At 40.4% G+C, this 23,024-nt stretch overlaps 1 protein-coding gene across 1 annotated transcript in view; it reads left to right on the forward strand.

Moving 5' to 3' along the window:
• The window catches only part of NFAT5 (nuclear factor of activated T cells 5), a 134,421-nt gene that overhangs the window by 29,237 nt on the left and 82,160 nt on the right, over positions 1–23,024 (forward strand). The gene's annotated exons all lie outside the window — the stretch shown is intronic.

Below are 23,024 nucleotides of genomic sequence, written 5' to 3' on the forward strand. Positions count from 1 at the left end.
AAATTAGAGACTATGATTTAACAAATTCAGTTCAATTAGTCACTAAACTTCTTGTTTTATACCAACTATAAACCTCTGTTTAGTTCTTTTGCCTTATATATGGGTTTAGCTTTATCATGGAATGCCATAATGAATATTTATTATCCTTTTAGTAGTAGCCACAGATGCTAGTTTCCACCTGCGCTCATTCAGGGTTTTTGCTAAAAATAATCTTGCTTCCTATTTTTGTGTGTAACTTATAAAAGCTTCAGAGGCAAACCTGATTCTTGGGATATTTGACACCATTTTAGTAGTATCGCACACACAAAACTATGCTAAAAGAATGTTAAAGTTACAAAGTCAAGTACTCTAAAAGTTAGGGAGTGCTTAGGGTCTATATATTTTTTTTAATAGTACGTAGCATTCTGTAGCACTTAATATGTTCAAAGCACAGCGCCCATTGACTTCAGTTGCAGCTGAGAGTACTTGGCCCTTCTGCAAATCAGACCTAGGGTTTAAAGTTGGGACCTAGAAAATGAGGAACACACAGTAGTGAACACTGTTGTACAGACAAAACTACACAGGATCTTTTCAGGGGGCAAGACAAAGATGCCACATTTATTATGATAATTTGATTTATGACCAGTAACTAATATCTTAATCCTCATACACACACACACATTATACCTAATACCTATATACACACACACACATCCATCAGCTGTTCTGCAGCTGCTGCATAGTTACCAGTCCTGGATAAAAGAACAGGAGTACTTGTGGCACCTTAGAGACTAACAAATTTATTTCAGCATGAGCTTTCGTGAGCTACAGCTCACTTCTTCGGATGCATAGAATGGAACACACAGACAGGAGATATTTATACATACAGAGAACATGAAAAGGTGGAAGTATGCATACCAATAGGAAGAGTCTAATCAATTGAGATGAGCTATCATCAGCAGGAGAAAAAAAACTTTTGAAGTGATAATTAAGATGACCCATAGAAGGTGTGAGGAGAACTTAACATGGGGAAATAGATTCAGTTAGTGTAATGACCCAACCATTCCCAGTCTCTGTTTAAGCCTGAGTTAATTGTATCTAATTTGCATAATAATTCGAGTTCAGCAGTCTCTCTTTGGAGTCTGTTTTTGAAGTTTTTTTGTTGCAAAATTGCCACCTTCAAGTCTGTCACTGAGTGGTTAGAGAGGTTGAAGTGTTCTCCCACTGGCTTTTGAATGTTATGATTCCTGATGTCAGATTTGTGTCCATTTATTCTTTTGCGTAGAGACTGTCTGTTTTGGCCAATGTACATTGCAGAGGGGCATTGCTGGCACATGATGGCATATATATCACGTTGGTAGATGTGCAGGTGAACGAGCCCCTGATGGCATGGCTGATGTGATTAGGTCCTATGATGGTGTCATTTGAATAGATATGTGGACAGAGCTGGCATCGGGCTTTGCTGCAAGGATAGGTTCCTGGGTTAGTGTTTATATTGTATGGTGTGTGGTTGCTGGTGAGTATTTGCTTCAGGTTGGGAGGCTGTCTATAAGCGAGGACTGTCCTGTCTCCCAAGATCTGTGAGAGTGAGGGATCATCTTTCAGGATAGGTTGTAGATCCTTGATGATGCGCTGTAGATCCTTGATGATGCGCTTTAGTTGGGGGCTGTAGGTGACGGCTAGTGGCGTTCTGTTATTTTCTTTGTTGGGCCTGTCCTGTAGTAGGTGGCTTCTGGGTACTCTTCTGGCTCTGTCAATCTGTTTTTTTCACTTCAGCAGGTGGGTATTGTAGTTTTAAGAATGCTTGATAGAGATCTTGTAGGTGTTTATCTCTGTCTGAGGGATTGGAGCAAATACGGTTGTATCTTAGAGCTTGGCTGTAGACAATGGATCGTGTGGTGTGTTCTGGATGGAAGCTGGAGGCATGTAGGTAAGTATAGCGGTCAGTGGGTTTCCGGTATAGGGTGGCATTTGTGACCATCGCTTATTAGCACAGTAGTATCTAGGAAATGGACTGCTTGTGTGGATTGGTCTAGGCTGAGGTTGATGGTGGGATGGAAATTGTTAAAATCACGGTGGAATTCCTCGAGGGCTTCTTTTCCATGAGTCCAGATGATGAAGATGTTATCAGTGTAGCGCAAGTAGAGTAGGGGCGTTAGGGAACGAGAGCTAAGGAAGTGTTGTTCTGGCTTTATTTTGCAGCTTGGGTTTGTAGCTTGTGGCGGCTAACTGGCCAGGAAAGCCAGGCACAAGGACGAGCTGGGTCTCTGTTGGGCATGCACCGATGCCCTTCCATGTTGGCAGCAGAATGTTACCCTCCAAAGTTTTCCATCTGACCCATCCTTTTTGTAGGCTTTAGTTTGAGTCTATAGGTCTTGCTGTGTCAGGCTGCCTCTGGGTTTGGTGATTGATCACCCGTCAGTTGCAGGCGTGACTTTCAGCCTGGGACCTGGCTTTGATCTTCCTTCTATTGTACCTTTTCTTTTTAGGGTGGACTCTGCTTACTTTGTTAGGGCTCTTGTCTGCATCTTCAGCCAGTGGGGTTTGAACTCTATTTCATCAGGACAGGCTGGGGCTGGAGGTTGATTCCATCATTCATACATGCCTCATTCACACATCTAATCTAAACTAATAAGATTACAGCAGGGCTTGCAAAAATGAAGGTTGGAGGAAGCTTTTACAAAATGGGGTTTGAATTACAGTATGGCAAATAGTGAACAGAAGTTACAATATAGACAAGTGTAGTGGATGGCAAACAGTGAACAGAAGTTACAATGTAGGTAAGTGTAGTGCATGGTGAACAGAAGTTACGTTAATAAAGTGAACAATTAAAAACAATTTCATTTATCAGTTCTACAACACCTGTGAAAAGTTTGGTTTAAGTGACTTGCCCAGCATCATGTAAGAACTCTGTTGCAGAGGTAAGGGTAGAATCCAGTTTTCCAGAGTTGCATTAACCATTAGGCACCATCCTTTCTCCTTCCTGCAGGCAAGTCTCCTTCAGTAAATGGCTCTGATTCATCCCCAGAGCCTGGTCTATCTTGTGCACTTAATATTATTTCCATAGGAACACTGCATCATTATGTGATCATGTATTTAAAGACTGTATCATAATGCATACTCAAAAAGTTGAACAAATTAACCTTAATTGTGGCATTTCCTAACTTGAAAACTTGATTTTTGCAGCCTTAATAATCTTTTAATGTATTTTTGTGTGCGATTTCATAGGATTTTAAAAAAACAAACTGAATCATATTGACACCCTGTAGTGATGTGGGACTCACCCCTGCGACACCACCTACTGGTCCAGTATGCGAATTAGCTCTCCAGCCTTGGAGTGCCCTCTGCAGGCCAATGTCCTGATGTCGCTGGCCCTGTGTCCCTCCCGGACCCCGGTGCCCCTCTTCCTTGGGTGCTGCCCCCTGGCAGTACCCCCACTCTGTGTCTCCCCACCCAGGGGAACCCCCACCCACCATCCCCACCTCCCCTCAGTCTTGGGCTACTGCCAGTCGCCATCTAGCCCCCGCTCACTGGGGCAGACTGCAGTGTAAAAGCCACTCATCATAGGCAAGGGGGTTTTGGACCGGCTGCCTCTGCGTACCCTGGGCTGCACCCTTGCACCCTAGTACCTTTCTGGCCTTTGACAAGGCTCCAGCCTGGGGCTTTTCCAGGCAGGAGCTCTCCAGCTCCATTGCCCTATTCCCCAGCCCTGCTCCCACTCAGGTACCCTGTTCAGCTTTCCAGCCACCAGGCTCTTCTCCCTGTAGAGACAGAGAAAGACTGACTCTGCTCCTGGCCCACTGCCCTCTTATAAGGGCCAGCTGAGTCCTGACTGAGGCATGGCCACAGCTGAGCCTGCTTCACCAATCAGCCTGGGAACTGCTTGCTCCCAGCGACAACCCTCTTCTGAGCTGTTTTAAGCTCTTTAAGGCCAGAGTGGATGACCATCCCGCTACACACCCACATGGATTATTAGTCTTATTTGGAACCCTTAGCTCCACCACCAAGACATTTTGCCTCTTGAGCTCATGCATAAGTGATAACAATTGTAGGTTGTCATCCTCTGTGTGGGCCACCATTAGAAGAGGATGACATACGTTTCCTCTGGGTTTCAGAGCAGTCTATTGACTGCGGAGGAAAGTTGAGGCCCATGAATCTTGGATTCCATGCCAGGCCCTGGAGTGGACTCTGCTGACTACAGACCTCTTCTTCCCCCATCTCCTCCAGCCTGTCCCTGTCTCAGTTCTGCAGGATTAACACTGTAAACAACCACAATGTATCACTTTTAATCACTTCCAGAATAGAACTGAACTACAGATACTTAAAACTGTTTGTTTCATCTCAAAGGATTCCAAAGGACTTGATCAATAATGCATATATAGTATCACTGAAATGCAGTTATGGCATAGTAGCCAGGCACTTAATTGACACACAACCTGCTACACAACAATTGAACTAGTTTTTGGTACTCAACAGTCCATTAGCAGATTTAGTAAGACTGTAATCTGTTCTTTTATTTTTTTTCCCCTCCCCGTCTCTTGGAGTGGTAGCACAAAATCCAACTTTGTACTTGGATTTCAGGGTGAGGCTCATTCTTTAACAGGAGGGTTTTCATTCCAAAGTGGCAGCTGTTTTGACCATAAAAGATTGCCTGAAGCTCCTAGATGAGGACTGTGGTCAACAACTGCTTCCCAGGCACACTAAAACTGTCCATGGCAAAGGTTGTTTGTATACTAGATAGAGCTTTCTTTGGGGCCTATTGAAGGCTATGCAAGTGAACTCCCTACGGATCTAACCACCTTTATCATCACCGCTTTCTATTTCAAGTGCAAGGGACATTTCTTTGACTGTGCCTTCTTATGTTCTTAACAAATACACACACACCACACCACACCACACCACACCAGGCATAAAATGACTACAAAAATAAGTTTTTAAAAAGCTACAGTTTTCCCATTGGGTAGAAAGAGACTCACGTGTGACAAATGGTAGTCACGTTGCTTAATGTGGTCGGATACTATGGTGATGAGGACAGTATAAGAACCTGAATATAAGAGAACTTTGAAAAGGCTTTGAAAAACCAAAAATACACTAGACCCCTTATATTGGGATGACAGTAAAATATTCAAGATGATTCTAATTTAGTGTGTTGTGTGCAGAATTCTGAGGGCCTACGTGCAAAGAAGGCCAATGTTTGATTGTATGCATACAGATTTTCATTAAAAATCCAAAGGGGTAGAGCCTCAGCTGATGTAAACTCTCATATGTCAATTTACATCAGCTGAGGATCTGTTCCTAAATCCTTCTCATATATGTGACATACCTTGACAGGTGACGTGTGAATACCTTGAGAATTATTTGTTCTTGCAGATATTTCAAGATAGGCAGTGATGCATGCCACTCACCTGAGACTAGATTGAGGTTTAGATTTACACTGTGTAATCTATACATTTGAAAATGGGTGCTTGCAGTTTTGGTCCTGGTAACTTATTTCTGGTGAACCATCATGGCAACTAATTGTAATACCATGTGAATTTTTTAATTACCGTTATTGCATATAAATTGTTCAGTTGGTGTGAATATGTACAGTACAATTTTACCCTGTCTTCAGTCACCCCATAGAACAAAATCCTGGTTGTCCTTGATGTAGAATGTATTGGTGTCTTGGATGATGTTAGCTCATTGCCTCTGGTCAGTGTGGTCATGTGAAATGCCATTTTTTGAATTTTCAATATAACTGGCAAGAAGATAAGAGTTGCAACAGCTGACCTCAGCTGTGAGATTAGGAGTGAGGGATAATCGGAGCAAGGGCATTTGAATAAATTTGACAGCATCTAAAATAATAATTTTTCACACATTTGTCCCGTCCCCTTGTGTCCTTGATCTGAGTAGTTGGATATGAGATACATGGAAGCCTCTAGCAAACTAGCACTGTGGGTTTAGGTGGGGGAGGGGAATGGGAAATTTGGAGGCTTGCTGTAAATACTGTGTCCGATAACTGCCTGAATAGATATATGGGTTAGGAAACAGGCCACTGCTAATCTACGTGTGTGCTTTATGAATGGAGGTGTGTGCTTTGACTTTTGCTGACCAGCATATTTTTCTTTTTTGGTTTGATCTGGAATAATCTTGAAACATCTGTTCTCACTTTGAGGCAAGACAATCTGTTGGTGAAGAGGGATGTTTAAAAGAGCCCTTTACTCTTAATGAAAACTTTGAGTATAAAAGGAAATGCCAAGTTAAGGGGTCAGCTATTCACAGAGAGGGATGGTGAAATGCATTAACTTTTGTTGAATGACTATAAGTTGATTGTGCTTCTTTATGCAGCAGGATGGCCAGTGAGAACAGGAGGGCTCTTATCTGGGTTTTTCTTCTGCTGAGGTGGGATCATAGCAAGAGGCTAGGGATTTTATGTTCTGGAAATTACAGTTCAACATTTGGGTAGCTATTTTGTTGCAAATATATTTTTATTGAATAAATTAAAGTGGGTTTAAGAATAACTTTGTAATTTAAAATATGGTGATGAGCTACTTGGTTGGTTGTCATGGATCTTAATTTTTGGGGTGATAATAGGTAATCTCCTATAAAGAGGGCTGAGCTGAACTGCAGGGAACCAGGGGTAGGCAACCTATGGCATGCGTGCCGAAGGTGGCACGCGAGCTGATTTTCAATGGCACTCATACTGCCTGGGTCCTGGCCACCGGTCTGGGGGGCTCTGCATTTTAATTTAATTTTAAATGAAGCTTCTTAAACATTTTAAAAACCTTATTTACATTACATACAAAATACTTTAGTTATCTATTATAGACTTATAGAAAGAGACCTTCTAAAAACATTAAATGTATGACTGGCACACAAAACCTTAAATTAGAGTGAATAAATATAGACTTGGCACACCACTTCTGAAAGGTTGCCGACCCCTGATTTAGACACTTCTGGAGGTAGTTGGAGAGTTGACATGAACTTCATTCCAATAGTGAGTTTAGGCAGCTAGCTTTCTTTCTCTTGTTGGTGCAATTTCACAGATGTCTCCTTAAATTTGGATAGCACCTGAGGATAGAGGATTGGACTTCTCATCAAGGGATTTTACCTAGACCTTGCTAGTATGTCACACTACTTCCCTCATCTTTTATATCTACCTCTGACATCAAGTTTGGTCCTGTAGTTAGGAGGGTATCTGGTCAACTGATCAAAGGAGATCTTGTTGACTACTTTTTTTAAAAAACACTCAAATAGGGAATTATATTTTTATTTCAGACATTTATGAGTAATGGCCAAATAAAAACTAACATTTTCCAGTAGCTTCAATAACAGTAAACTGTTTGAGCTAAGTAATTTAATCCAATTTAAAATTATACACACATTAAGCATCTGACAATTTAAGAAACCCAGGAAATGAAGAGTTAAATTAACCTGGGTTCTTAATCCACTCTTTTGCACTTAAGTATATTGCAAAATATTGTCAGTCACATTGGCACTGTAGAACAGTATCTGAAGGCACAAAAGCCTACTCACAAGCTGAGTGCAAATATATAACCATTGTCAAAATGATACATTCCATTGTTTATGTCGTCATAGCTCAGGATATCAGAGGGGTAGCCATGTTAGTCTGGTTCTGTAGAAGCAGCAAAGAATCCTGTGGCACCTTATAGACTAACAGACGTTTTGCAGCATGAGCTTTCGTGGGTGAATACCCACTTCTTCGGATGCAAGTAGTGGAAATTTCCAGGGGCAGGTTTATATAGGCAAGCAAGAGGCCTATAGTTATTGTTATAGCTCAGGAAGAATTGTTCCTATAAACATATTTCCAATGTTTTCCAAAGCAGCATTTTACAATAATGCAAATGATGGAGGGCTATGTAGAATAATGATTTTCAAAAGTGCCTGAAAGAGTTAGCTGCCCACTTCTCATTGAAAATCATTAGGGTCAGTTGCCTAACTTCCTTATGTGCCTCTGAAAAGTTTCACTTTTTGTGTAGAACACAAAACAATTTACATTAAACTAGTTCAAGAGGGAATTAATTTATTTAAAAAATAAAGAAGAATAAAGATCTTGAACATTAACAGATGTAAGAGATTTCGGTTTTCATTCTCAACAGTGTTGCATAATTTAAGGTCATCAATAACAGCAGTCTTATTTTTGGGGTGATAGTGGATGCTTGCCTGATGTCACATACATCATTTTATGCTTCTGTTAAGTAACATAAATGAAGATCCATTGCCAGTTTTAGCTTTTTGGAGAGTGACAATGAGTCACTATTGTTTTGAGGCATCTCTGAGCCAAAGGGAGTGGTGAAGGATGTGGTCAATATAATTGTTGTACGATTCTCTAACACTTTTATAATTTCAAACGTGTTTGAATGTAGGAATTCCAGTAGTGGATCAGATCAGTGATCCATCAAATCCAATATCCTGTTTTTGACTGTGACCAATACCGTCTACTTCACAGGAAGGTGCAAGTAACTATGCAGAAAACACTTTTACGGAAAACCTGCCTCCAAGGAAAGTTTCTTTCTAACTCCTTGTAATTAGAGGTTGACTTATGCTGTGAAGCAAGAGTGGTTATGTCTGTTCTTAAACTTTTATTTTTAAAATCTTTACTGTTATAACTGGTTATTCTTGTTATCTGCATAAGTGTCGTATTTTTGTTTGAATCCTGCCAAGCTCTGGCCTCAGTTATATCTAGTGGCAGTGAGTTCCATGGGTTGACTGCATCTTGTGAAGGAAAAAATGTGTATCTGTCAGTTTGAAATTTGCTACCTTTAATTGAATATCCTTTTGTTATTGTATCATGAGAGGGCAAATAGAAGTTTCAGATCTACCTTCTCCGTACCGTTATTTTGTATATCTTTTTATCGTGTCATCTTGTTTACTTCATAAGGTAAACAGTCCGAATCTTCTCTATCTCTCTTCATATAAGCTCTTTCCAGGGCTCTAATAATTCTCGTTGTCTCAGAGCCCCTGCTTTTTTGCCATATATTTCTTGAGATGGAGCAACTGTAACTGAACAAAATAGTCCAGGCAAGGATATACCACTGATTTATATAATGGTGTTGTCATAGTTTCAGAATTATTCTCTGTCTCATTTGTATTGTAGTTAGCATGTGGTATTGAGTTGGAAGCCTAGATATACGTAGGTTGGAGTTTTAACTTCATCTTCTTAGGTTTGGTTACTGGAGGTCGTACATATATTGATCAGTGCTTTGGCAAGTTAAAGGACTGTATATGTGCTAAGTATTCATAGGTGCTAACTCACTGGTAGCCAGCTTCCCCCCCATCCCAGCGTCTCCCGCCCGCCTGCTGCCTTGCCAATCAGCACGTCCCTCTACCGCCTGCTGCAATTAGCTGTTTCGTGGCATGAAGGAGGCTCTGGGAGGGAGGGGAAGGAGTGGGGATGGGGCATGCTGGGGGGGGCGGAAGTGGGTGGAAAGAGGCGGAGCAGGGGTGGGAGCGGGGCCTGGGGTGGAGTGGGGTGTAAATAAAATTGCAATAATTCTAAAGCAAAACAGGTTCCCTCACCATAAGATGAAATACATTTCACAGGCTGTCTCCCTTCAGCTTGGGACCACCCCTCCCACAGTTCAATGATGCTTCTCTTTGTCTTCCAAAAGATCTTTCTTCCATGTGTCGAGGTGGGGGAGGTAATGGGGAAGCCATTGCCTCTTTTTTTTTTTTTATAGCCTCCTCCTCCCTGCGAGGAATACCCTCCCTGCTGGGGTGCAGACAATCAATCTGTGGTGTATATGAGATTTGAAATGTCTTTCAGGTAAATAGTAAATTTCTTGCTCACACCTTCTGTGTATGCGATGTTTGAAGAATCTTTGGGGATGACATGCAAGGCCTTTTGCTCTCTCTAAAGCCCTAGTCTGTGGGTGTTCCCCAGACTCAGCATATTTCAGTAACAAATAAACATATAGCAAAATCTCATAACCTCATTACAATGATGATGCACACATTTAACAGAACAATGATGTTCAACAGATTGACTTTTCAAGTGATATCTCACAAGGCATACTCTGTACAACATATATCATAACTTTGGCTGTAACATAATGGGACCTGCAAGCCACATCCTGTATGTTTCGCTAAGGCGAAGTTAGCATACATATGTTTGGGACCTTTCACTTAGATAGATGGTGATGAACTAAAGCATAAGGTCCATATATGACTGCGACCTTTAACATAGAGGATGCTTTAAAGCAGGTTGGCATAGGGGATTTCCTAAATTTATACCCTTTTAAACTTAACAGGTATACCACAACTTAGAACTTGGAAAGAACCAAAATAACCAGTTAGGACAGAAATAACAAATGTGATACCTAACCACCAAAGGGCCATGGTATCAAATGGACTTATATGATAACAAGTTGAGATCGCTGATATATTAACACATAGCAAAAAGACACTCCAACGTTAGTAAGATGAGGAAATACAAATAAGGAAAAGAGGGAAAAATCTCCTACTGAATATGCATCAAACATAGTGGCGTCAGCATAATGTGTTACAAAAGTGGCATCCCAGCCTAGGAGTGATAGGAGAAAGAGATGTAGTCCTTGGGAGGTGCCAGAATGATGGCCACAGGTGATGATGGGGAAGGTAATGGTGATGAGGAAGATGATGGCTAACATTTCAGGATATTCTACAGAAGATAGTGTGAGTATATGGATGTTCAGATGTACATTCTGTAGTATCTCTATCTGCTTACTGAGCTGGGGTGTTTGTGACTGTGCTAAATGTATTAATAAACTATATTTGTAAATATAAGAGAGTTCCTATAGTGTGAGTGTTGCACTGTGCACATTGGGGTTCCCAACTGTGTAATAATTTGAATAATACTGAGCCTGATCTTGGGGCAAGAACCTGTCAACCCACAAAGAGATAACTGGATATCCTTAAGTAATCAATATAATTAATACATAATCTAAAAATCGGGCAACACCATATAAAAATGGTGGCTATGGGGTTACAGGGCAGTACATGGGTTAAAAAGTGTCTGTAACTGGAATCCCAGGGGAGCCACACTGAAGTTACTCAATTAGGGTGAACCCCAAAGAATGGGGCAGACAATCCCCAAAGCTTAGATCCCCAATACTTAGATTTACCAAGCCAGCACAAAACAGCTTCTATAATACCTCACTGATTACCCAGAAACCAACAACAGAGTTCCCTTAAAGCAACCCAGCCTTAGGCCTCTGCCCAGACACCCAAGTCAAATATGATGAGGATTACTGAAAACCTTGTTCATCATAAGAAAGTTCTACCAATCCCAAAGGATCTGACACATTACCTCCCAAGTTAATGAATATTTCAGATCTTACCCAAATACACGCTTACAGCCAATCCTTATTAATTAAACTAACATTTATTAAAAAAGAAAAGAGAGAGAGTATTGGTTAAAAGATTAGTGTACATACAGACATGAGTACAGTTCTGAGATCAGATTCATAGTAGAGTTGGTGAGCTTTGTAGTTGCAAAGAATTCTTTCAGAATTAGACCATAGGTTATAGTCCAATGTTCATATTCAGGGTGATCCAGGTGGGACTGGAGATCTCAGTCTTACCACTCAAGCTTCCCCTGCAGAAAGCATCAAGCAGATCTGAGATGAAAAGGATCAGAACCCAAGGGTTTTTATACAATTCCAGGCCTCCTCTTGACAGCTTGGCGTCCTTAGGCGAACAGTAGGCAATCATGGAGACTTTGAAGTAGACCTATTTCCTAAGCGTCACCGGTAATTAGCTACAGGGATTAACATAAGGCAATTGCCTGTTTTCCATTATTCGCAAGTGATTTTCTGTACATTTCAAAGAGAGGTGAATACAGTGATATCACTATATTTACAGGTTTCAGAGTAGCAGCCGTGTTAGTCTGTATCCGCAAAAAAAACAGGAGTACTTGTGGCACCTTAAAGACTAACAAATTTATTGTAGCATGAGCTTTCGTGAGCTAAAGCTCACTTCTTCGGATGCATAGAATGGAACACACAGACAGGAGATATTTATACATACAGAGAACATGAAAAGGTGGAAGTATGCATACCAACAGGCAGAGTCTAATCAATTGAGATGAGCTATTGTTAGCAGGAGGAAAGAAAAAAAAAACTTTTTGAAGTGATAATTAAGATGGCCCATAGAAGGTGTGAGGAGAACTTAACATAGGGAAATAGATTCAATTGGTGTAATGACCCAACCATTCCCAGTCTTTATTTAGACCACAGTTAATGGTATCTAGTTTGCATATTAATTCAAGTTCAGCAGTCTCTCTTTGGAGTCTGTTTTTGAAGTTTTTTTGTTGCAAAATTGCCACCTTCAAGTCTGTCACTGAGTGGTTAGGAAGGTTGAAGTGTTCTCCCACTGGTTTTTGAATGTTATGATTCCTGATGTCAGATTTGTGTCCATTTATTCTTTTGCGTAGAGACTGTCCGGTTTGGCCAATGTACATGGCAGAGGGGCATTGCTGGCACATGATGGCATATATCACGTTGGTAGATGTGCAGGTGTATCCATCAGGAACAGTATCCCCGATAATATCACGGCTAACCTGGTGGCTGAACTTTGTGACTTTGTCCTCACCCACAACTATTTCACATTTGGGGACAATATATATCTTCAAGTCAGTGGCACTGCTATGGGTACCCGCATGGCCCCTCAGTATGCCAACATCTTTATGGCTGACTTAGAACAACGCTTCCTTAACTCTCGTTCCCTAACACCCCTACTCTACTTGCGCTACATTGATGACATCTTCATCATCTGGACTCATGGAAAAGAAGCCCTCGAGGAATTCCACCGAGATTTTAACAATTTCCATCCCACCATCAACCTCAGCCTAGACCAATCCACACAAGCGGTCCATTTCCTAGACACTACTGTGCTAATAAACGATGGTCACATAAATACCAACCCTATACCGGAAACCTACTGACCGCTATACTTACTTACATGCCTCCAGCTTCCATCCCGGACACACACCACACGATCCATTGTCTACAGCCAAGCTCTAAGATACAACCGTATTTGCTCCAATCCCCTCGGACAGAGATAAAACACCTACAAGATCTCTATCAAGCATTCTTAAACCTACAATACCCACCTGCTGAAGTGAAAAAACAGATTGACAGAGCCAGAAGAGTACCCAGAAGCCACCTACTACAGGACAGGCCTAAAAAAGAAAATAACAGAACACCACTAGCCATCACCTACAGCCCCCAACTAAAACCTCTCCAGCGCTATCATCAAAGATTTACAACCTATCCTTAAAGATGATCCCTCACTCTCACAGATCTTGGGAGACAGGCCAGTCCTTGCTTATAGACAGCCTCCCAACCTGAAGCAAATACTCACCAGCAACCGCACACCATACAACATAAACACTAACCCAGGAACCTATCCTTGCAATAAAGCCCGATGCCAGCTCTGTCCACATATCCATTCAAGTGACACCATCACAGGACCTAATCACATCAGACACACCATCAGGGGGCTCGTACACCTGCACATCTACCAACGTGATATATGCCATCATGTGCCAGCAATGCCCCTCTGCCATGTACATTGGCCAAACCGGACAGTCTCTACGCAAAAGAATAAAATGGACACAAATCTGACATCGGGAATCATAACATTCAAAAACCCAGTGGGAGAACACTTCAACCTTTCCTAACCACTCAGTGACAGACTTGAAGGTGGCAATTTTGCAACAAAAAAACTTCAAAAAACAGACTCCAAAGAGAGACTGCTGAACTTGAATTAATATGCAAACTAGATACCATTAACTGTGGTCTAAATAAAGACTGGGAATGGTTGGGTCATTACACCAATTGAATCTATTTCCCTATGTTAAGTTCTCCTCACACCTTCTATGGGCCATCTTAATTATCACTTCAAAAAGTTTTTTTTCCTCCTGCTAACGATAGCTCATCTCAATTGATTAGACTCTGCCTGTTGGTATGCATACTTCCACCTTTTCATGTTCTCTGTATGTATAAATATCTCCTGTCTGTGTGTTCCATTCTATGCATCCGAAGAAGTGAGCTTTAGCTCACGAAAGCTCATGCTACAATAAATTTGTTAGTCTTTAAGGTGCCACAAGTACTACTATATTTACAGTTCATTTAAATGTTAAGATTTCCTTTTGATCTCTGAATTACCAGAATACAACATAGACAGGGACTGTTTTGATTACATTTGTTAACCTCTAACAATATAGATGTAAACACACAGCATTATCTACCAATATGTCCCTAAAGGTTGAATCTGGGTCAGTTAGCCTGCAAGCTGCTTAACCCTTTCTGGCCATGGGTCACAGTGTCACATCACCCAAGACAAGGCTTAGTTTCCATGGGACCACTGTGTTCTTCCTTAGGATGCAAAAGTATGGCAAGTCTAGGGAATGTTTTGATAGAACAAACATGCTGATATAGGCTGTTTGCTTTGAGTCTCAGAAACTCTAGAACCTTTGGAATTCTGGTTAATTTCAGCTTCAGGTTTTTCATTTCAGTGCTGGTTAGAGTGCTCTATACTTAAGACTTGCCTATTAGAATGTAAAATGCTTTTCATATAAAAAAAAAGCTTAACTGGAAATGTGATTTGCTTGGGATGGTGCTCAACAATAAGCTCTGTTAAAGATATGTGATTTTATTTTATATTCCTTCAAAGAATTGTGAAGCAACAATCCATGATGTGATTTATTTATGCTGCAAAGTCCTATTGGCCCTAGAGGGTCTGAGAAAAGTTAAGAGCTCCTTTTTTCATTCCCTCAACCCCATATCCCCCATCCAAGGGCTCTAGTCTTTACATTAATATAAAACTGTACTCTTATAGGCCACTTATAGGCCACTCTTATAGCTGCTCTACTGAAGTATATCAAGACTTGAATCAGATGGTAGCTTTTACATTATACTCCAAGTAGTCTTAATTAATTTCCTGCCTCACAGAATAAGGCTTGGTCTCCACTACTAGCAACCTACATCAAAAATCCACACTTCTGAGTGACTCAGTTATATCGACCTAACTCCCACTGTGGACTGTGCTATGTCAATGGAAGGGCTTCTCCTGTCAACATATCTACTACCTCTCAGCGAGGTGGATTTCCTGTGCTGATGGGAGAAGCCCAAGAGATCTTGGTAAACCAAAGCTTATATTTGATTTAGCAGTTGCAGGCTGTCTTCCTCAAATGAAATTTTTGGGCCTGAGGTCCGAAAGAGACCTGTCATTAAAAGTGATCAGTCAAAGAAACAATACAACTATCACTCCCGCCCCCTCAAAAAAAACAACCAAACCTGTAAAAATTGACCCATCCTACTTTATGATGTATAAATACTCCTCGGGTTTTTTAAAACAAAATTTGTGGCACATTAGGAATTAGTAGCAGTCCAAGACACAAACAACTCCTTTGTACATCATCTTTTGGCTTTGACAGTATTGAGTTCAGGCATTCAAAATCAGACAGTCTTCCCAAAATCATGAAATGGGCTTAACAATTAAATTTTAAATAATACATTTTGTATTGTTTGCCTGCTCCCCCTCACCCCTGTCTTTGGCTTTTGGGGTACACACTGGTCATGTTTTAAAGATTATTCTGGAACTCTGATGTATAGAGAATTACTTTTAAAAAAATTAAGTGAGATTGTTGCCTAATTGATTCTAGGAATTGCAACTTTAAAAAAAGAGCACCAGATGTTGTGAGAATCATGATAAAATAATGCGTTGGCAATACTGCTTTTGTACTAAGGAGTAGTTCTTGACAGATATAATGATGGGAATTGCATATGCTGTGTCAAGGCCCCCAATTTTAGGCCAAGTTGCAAAAAAGTCTTAATAGTTAACTTAATTATTAAAAGAAAACGTACTTGCCAAGTTGTTCCCTCCAACATAGCTACCGTGGGTTTAATTTAGATTTAGATGGTCTTGGGTTTTATAAACCCATTCCAGGTACTAACAGCCCTGGCCACAAGAATTGCTGGTGGTCTGTTGCTAGGGCCTGCTCTGCTGAGCTAGTGGGAGGTTGGCTGCTAACTTCTACCCCTGCTAACTGAGTCACAGTGCAAAACTCAGAGGCGCATAGAGATGGTAAGTGAGGAATAGTCACCGCTGCCTCTTGCTTGGCACATTTTTGTGTAGCTAGACTTTTGTGGGAATGAAGGATTATGGGCCTCCAGAAAGTTGGATAAGAATCCAAATGCCTAACACTTTGAAATCCTGAATTAAGACATATTTAAAATAATCAATAATTAATCAGAAAACACACGGACAAACTTCTTGTGGCTCCCAAATTCTATAGCTTATTTGGAGAATTTCCCCTGATTTCCCTTCCCCCCACTCTCCCCCCCCCATCCCCCCCAAAAAATGTTGACAACTATGCTTCTGTTCAAGCTGTTGGGACCATCCAACACAGAAATATGTTAACTTGGGGTTTTTTTTAACCTGTGAAGCCTACTTGAAACTTCCTGGTTCACTGAAGCTATCTCAGAATGCAGTGTGACAAATAACTGATACCATTGCAAACCAAGCATTTGTGGGGGCAGATAATTATTCATTTTGGGGATCTTTTGTGTGGGACATAGGACTTGAAGGGACCTCCTGGGTCATCGAATCCAGTCTTCTGCTGTCACATGCAATCCAGAAATATAATCTTGTCCCAAATTTATCAAGCGCCATCTTAAAACCAGTTAGGTTGTTCGCCACCACTATGCTTATTGGAAGCATGTTCCAGGACCTCACTCCTCTGATGATAGAAATCTTCTTCTAATTCCCAGCCTAAATATATTCATGGCAAGTTCAGGGCAACTGCACCTATATTTCTCCTTTATGGTTCAGCAAGGGCAACCACTCAAGCTTCCAGCTCCCCTGGCCATCATCTCTCTTGAGTGGAGACCCAAGGCTCCCCATTCTGACCAAACTGGTCCCTGTTTTGTCTCTTATTTCCAACAAAAGACAGTCTGCCTAGACAGGCCTGCTTGCTTCTCCCTTCAGAGACAGTACATAGTGTCATTGCCAACAGTTATAACATACTACACAGCACTTCCTGTGCAAGCCTATTTATTTTTAAGGTAAAAGCACTAGAGAGAAAACTTATATATCAGCCAGTTTATACCCGTTTGTTCTGGTGCCAACATTGTCCTTTAGCTTAAATATCTCTTCTCCGTTCTGGGTGTTTACCCTCCTACGTAGAGAGCAATCATACCGCCTCTTAGCCTTTATTTTGCTGAGCTAAACAAGCCTAGCTCTTTTGATTTCTTCTTGTAAGGTAAGTTCTTCATTCCCCTGATCATCTTCATAGCCCTTCTTTGCACCTGTTACAGATTGGATTTATCTTTCTTGAACGTGGGTGACCTGAATCGTATAGTGTATTCCAGATGAGATCTTAACAGTGCATTGTTCAATGGCATTAAGATGATACTTCCCTATCTTTCCTGGAATTACCTTGTGTGATACATCCTAGGAACCCATTTGCCTTTTTCACAACTGCATCACTTTGATGGCTCACAGTAATCCTGTGATTGACTAATATACCCAGTTCTCTCTCTTCTGTCCTTTTCGTGGGTTTTTTTTTTTTTTGGTCTGTTACTGGGGTTGTATCCTTTCCCCTTTTCTTTTAATATATTTTGTTCATTTAGATTGTAATCTCTCTAGGGTAGAGAAACTCTATTCTCACAAGTCTGTAAAGTGCCATGCATACCATTGGCACTATTGGTAGGGGCCACCAAATGAAATTAATGGGCAGCAGGCTTAAAACAAATAAAAGGAAGTTCTTCACACAGCGCACAGTCAACTTGTGGAACTCTTTGCTTGAGGAGGTTGTAAAGGCTAGGACTATAACAGGGTTTATAAGAGAACTGGATACATTCATGGAGGTTAAGTCCATTAATGGACATTAGCCAGGATGGATAGGGAATGGTGTCCCTAGCCTCTGTTTGTCAGAGGGTGGTGATGGACGGCAGGAGAGAGATCACTTGATCATTACCTGTTAGGTTCACTCCTTCTGGGGCACCTGGCATTGGCCACTGTCGGCAGACAGGATACTGGGCTGGATGGACCTTTGGTCTGACCCAGTACAGCCGTTCTTATGTAAGTGAGTTAATCTACAGGGGTCTCAAACTATGGGTCGCAACCCTGTTTTAATGGGGTCGCCAGGCCTGGGACCGAAGCCCAAGCGCTTCAGCTCAAGGCAGTGGGGCTCAGGTTACAGGCCTGGGGCTGAAGCCCTTGGGCTTTGGCCCCCCCGCCGAGGGTGGCAGGGGTTGGGCGGGCTCAGGTGTTAGTTCCTGTCTCCTGTCGTTGCGTAGTAATTTTTGTTGTCAATGAAGTTTGAGAACCACAGATCTACATTATATGGTTTTAAGCTAAAGGGTCTAGCCTTTCCTGTGGGTGTAATTCACATTATTTTATATTGGAGTGTTTATACACCTCTACCTCGATATAACGCTGTCCTCGGGAGTAAAAAAATCTTAATGTGTTACAGGTGAAACCGCGTTATATTGAACTTGCTTTGATCCACCGGAGTGCGCAGCCCCGCCCCCCTGGAGCACTGCTTTACCGTGTTATATTCAAATTTGTGTTATATCGGGTCGTGTTCTATCAGGGTAGAGGTGTATGTGCACTTATTTGAAAATAGCTTAGGTGTTGAACTTCCTTTCACCCTTCTGTTCTCCTTGCCTTGTGGCTAAATGTGTATTTTGTCATCTGTAGGGTGCTATTTAAAATAAATAAATAAATAATGTACCTTTAAAACTCCGGATTAAGAAATAGAGCTCAGGATTTAAATCTTGATATTTTGACTCAGAATATTTAGGTGTATAAATGTCTCAGGCTTGTGTGTGAAAATATATTGTGTCTGAAATCTTGCAAGCTTTTTTTGGTGTGCTAATACAGTTGGTACTTCACAAATGAAAATGAGCCCAGGTGAACTTCTTTCCAAGTCTAGCTTTCCTTTCCTATTCTTACATACATCAAGGAGATGCATAGCTTATCTGATGGACTGGGAGGATTAAAGTATTAAAAGCTGAAATAGACTAAAGACCTGTTTATTGTCTACAAGCACAACATGTCTTCTGGTGCCACATGATTGTTCAAAATTTTTAGCTAAAAAAAGTTAAATATATCAGCTGTAAATTCATTCCTTCTCACCCACGATATTACTTTAAGCAAACAGGGCCCTTGATACTGAGTTTGGGATACAAAGCATACTTAGTACTTAGATCTTGGCATTTAAATAGAAATTGTCTTTCAACTTCAAGGTTGTGTATTTGATAGGCAATCTGGAGGCTGTTGGGTTTGGATATACTACCTACTTTACACCTGCAAATTTTTGGATATTTATGACCTTAGATGTGGGTTATTTTTACTCGCCACTCATCTTGTAAGGTTTTTCCATTTTAACACAGCATATTTAATAGTGTCAACGGTACTTAACCCCTCACAACATTGATTCTAAATTCACTCCTAGCAGCCCTTTAAAACATAATATCAATAATGGAAAGCATCCCCACAGAAAACATCGTTACATTACAATAGCAAGGGAGGTAATTGTCAGTAGATCTGTCCTACTAATAGAAATCCTTCAGGAATGCAGTGATGTAAAACATCAAATGTCTGGGCATAGTGAAGTTTGGGGAGCACTTTCAAATATCTGGAATATGATCCAGGTAGTGAGTTAGCACTCTTTATTTCTGATTCTCCTCAAGTCTGTGAATTGGGTATATGAGTCTTTCTACCATTTCTGTCTAGAGAGGCTATGTTAAAAGAATGGTGAGTTCAAGCACTGAAAAGTTAGAAAATGCCAGAGCTAAGATTGTTTATGAAAAATTAATTTGGCCCTTTTGTGCACATGCATTATGAAACAAGTCTTTAATTACATACTATATTTTTTCATAGGACCCCAGCCTCACTCAGTGCCCAAGTAGGACACCTCCTGGGGATGAATCAGAGTTGTTTAGTGAAGAAGACTTGTCTATAGGACCCCAGCCTCATTTGTCACAGAAGTTGGAAGGTGTTTTATGAATGAGGGAGGGAATTGCAGGAAGAGAAAAGATGATCTCATGGCAAAAGTAGCTGAATGCTACCCTGGAGAAGTGTATTTTATGCCTGCCTCTGCAACAGAGTTTCTATGCGATGCTTGGCAAGTCACTTAAACCTAACTTTTTAATGTTGTGTTCTTCATTTTTCTACGTATCAAACTCAGGACCCTAGAGCTGATTTGCAGAAGTGCTCAGCATTCAACAGCTGCAACTGAAATCAATGGGAGCTATGCTTTGAATATATAAAATGCTACGTACTCTGAAAAGTCAGACCCTAAGGGACAGACAAAATTAATGGACACTTTTGACCTTCTTCTGTTTGAGATTCAGTTCTGTGTCTGTAAAATGGGAGTAATTATACCCTCTCTTCCCACAGGGGTGTCATGAAAATAAATTCACTAATGTTTGTGAAGTGCTCAGATACAATAGTGGTGAACACAATAGAAAAGCCTGTGAGGAAATTAAACATTCTGTATTTGCAGGAGAGTTTGAATAACATAGTAAATAAGGCATAGGGGCCATATATTGAACAATAAGGAAAAAATATTGAATAGCTGCTCATTTAGTGAGCACTCTCCATCTTGAGGCAGCAGTCTTGTTTAAAAAAAAAAAAGCAGGTGGTAACACAATTAGAGACTGTATCATAATGTTTATGTACAAGGGGGGCTGAATTAAGATTGCACTGGCAATCATAAATTTGGAATTTTCCAAATTTTGAGTGCTTGACTTTTCAATTATAACATTTTTTTAACATCATTTTGGGATGTAATGGTAGTGACTGATCCAAGATGATATTAAAAAATGGGGGGAAATATACTTTAAATTTATAAACTGCTGCTGCCCAGGCAGTTCAGGTTGTAAAATTCATGATAAACTATAGAATAGAATACAATTATGAAAATACAATAATACTCATTTGATAAAATTGCCCTCTTAAACATACAGTAAGCTCTGTAATGCTCCTAATCACATTAACAAAGCAAAATAATCTACCAGAATTGAAAAGTAAACCAGTTACATAATCAGACTTTTAAAAATACGATTTCAAATCTCAAAAGTATATGGACCATTGTAGTCTACCTTGTTTTTGTGTTTGCTCTCCATAAAATTCAGGATTCCATTTGTGACAGGTACTAAAATATTACCTGTTTATTTTGCACTGGCACAAATGTAGATATTGTAGATATCTGTATGAAATCCTAAATCCAGTAGTGAGGATACAAGGTATCCTGTCAGAAGAAAGATATTTATTCTATGTCAAGCAAGCTGACCAGTGTCCACAATGAAGACATATCAAAATTACCAAGAGGAGAGAACAGAATGTCAGATCTAATATATACCTTAGGTAGCTACCAGAACAATTTAGTATTTTGTCTAACATAACTAGGAGAAACAATGAGGAGTCCTTGTGGCACCTTAGAGACTAACAAATTTATTTGGGCACAAGCTTTCATAGGTTAGAACCCACTTCATCAGATGCATGGAGTGGAAAATACAGGAGCCGGTATAAATACATGAAAGGATGGGAGTTGCCTTACCATGTGTGAGGTCAGTCTAACGAGACAAATCAATTAACAGCAGGATACCTAGGGAGGAAAAATAACTTCTGAAGTGGTAATGAGAGTGGCCCATTTCAGACAGTTAACAAGAAGGTGTGAGTAACAGTAGGGGGAAATTAGTATTGGGGAAATAAGTTTTAGGTTTTGTAATGACGCAACCACTCCTGTATTATACCTGCTCCTGTATTTTCCACTCCATGCATCTGAGGAAGTGGGTTCTAGCCCACAAAAGCTTATGCCCAAATAAAATTGTTAGTCTAACAAGGACTCCTTGTTGTTTTTGCTGATACAGACTAACACGGCTACCACTCTGATAACTAGGAGCTATCCCATCCTTTCCCCCACAAAATAGTGCTGAGAGGTCTGTCTGCAAATGAAATACAATAAAATAAACCATAAATTAATTAGTGCTCTAATTTTTTTTTCCTTTTCATTATCCTCTTCATTTTCTTTCCATTCATCAAATATCTTGTTCCTTTATCACTATATTTTTGCTCATTTGGCTAGTGTTCTAGTAACTTCCTATATCTTACTCTTTCATATTCACCACAATTCACTGTTGTTTTTCTGTTACATTCTCCTCCCCTTTGCTCCCTTTCTGTTCCATTACTGCCTGTTCTCCCTCTCCTACATCACTTTTGTCTATTTCTGGTTCTTTCTTTCTTTTTACCATATACTTCCTGAGATATGGCAGCTACTTCTCTTCCCCATTCCCTTGGGTGTTCATTTCCCCCCCCTTCCTGTGTTCTGTGCATCTGACCAGGATATTGGAGTTGAGGGGGAAGGGGAGGAATGTAAGCAGACATTTTTATTCTCCTCCCCATCACAACCTGAATCTAAATAACTTAAAACATGCTTGAAATTTAAACTTCTTCTTTCCTCTGAAAGTGATTCACCAAAATATGCTAATAAATATTCTGTAAAGTAGATTGATGGCATATTCTTATTGTCTGAATGCAGTGGCAGCTTTTATTATGAGGCTAATTTTAAATAATCATGTGATTACAGGTGAATAGTTTACCTTTGAATCAGGAGTTAACGTGGAAAAGCAGAGTGAATTTGGTGTTAGGTGACTTAACATCTTAAACTTTGCTCTTGTGGTTTTGTGTCAGGCATGTTGTGTGTAGCAGCCATAACTGTTTTACAACAGATACGTTCACAAAAATACTTACTTATTATTTATAGTGCCACACATTACCATAGAGTCTGAGGGCCTTCCACATAAAACAGCATCTCTAGTGGGTTCTGGCTCTTTTCTGATATCTTTTTTCAGTTTATAGAATCTTTGGCTTTTTTGGTTTTTTTTGTTGGGGAGGGGGGAAGGGCTGATGTATGTTGTGACCATCATTCTTGTTATAGTGAAAAAAATTATTAAATAGGAAGGTTTTACATTATTTCCTAAATATTAGTCTATTCTCCATTGGAAGCTATTTCCACTGCTTGAATACTGAGAGTAGTTTTGTCTCCAGAT

This window comes from Mauremys mutica, chromosome 14 (assembly GCF_020497125.1).
Source record: "Mauremys mutica isolate MM-2020 ecotype Southern chromosome 14, ASM2049712v1, whole genome shotgun sequence".
Lineage (NCBI taxonomy): Eukaryota > Metazoa > Chordata > Testudines > Geoemydidae > Mauremys > Mauremys mutica.